This window comes from Dermochelys coriacea, chromosome 27 (assembly GCF_009764565.3).
Source record: "Dermochelys coriacea isolate rDerCor1 chromosome 27, rDerCor1.pri.v4, whole genome shotgun sequence".
Classification (NCBI taxonomy): Eukaryota; Metazoa; Chordata; order Testudines; family Dermochelyidae; genus Dermochelys; species Dermochelys coriacea.
The window spans coordinates 1793787-1794547 of NC_050094.1; positions in this window are offsets into that span (position 1 = coordinate 1793787).

Below are 761 nucleotides of genomic sequence, written 5' to 3' on the forward strand. Positions count from 1 at the left end.
GTGTCAATGATTAACTGTGTGACCTTGGGAGAGTCACACCCCATCCCTCAGCTTCCCCCTCTACACAACAAAGCTCGTGCTATGCACCCCCCAGAGCTGGGGCCTGGGGCCTCAGTGTCTCTAATTCCCACAGACATCCCCTGCTGGGCGGGGCTGCAGGAGAGGTGTGTATTCCCCTGGCCAGCAGGGTGGCCTGGGACATGAGTAATGGGATACGAACCTTTCCTCTCTCCAGGCCTGGTCCAAGGAGCCACCTCCTAAGTCACGGACTGAAATCACAGCAGCTGTCCACAGGCCCAGCAAGTGTGACTTTGCTGGGGGCACACTGTGCCTGAGATTATCACTATTGTGTGTATTATGGCTGGTCCTGGAGGCCGCCTGGCTGTGGCATGGGGACTGTGACTTTAAGGGCTGAGCTTCCCGGGCAGGGGCTGCAGAAGTGCATGTTGTTCTGTGCACTCAGCTGGGCCTGGTCACAGACTAGAGCTCCTGAAGCACAGAGGGTGGGATTCATAAGTGGGACTTGGGCACCTGCTGCCTAGTGGGATCCACAGCCGCTGTACAATGCCTAGGGAGTGGCGGGGACCTTGGAATGGGAGTGACAGAAGCTTGGCCCATGGGAAATGGTTAGGCCCTGCCCCCTCCCCCCCAAGTCTGGGTCCAAGGGAGGCACCGGTCTCCACTTGCGATTCCCAGCCATGAACCTTCTCCTGCATTGGGCACCTGCACCTCAGCCCCTTTCCAAGGAACCAGGTCAATAT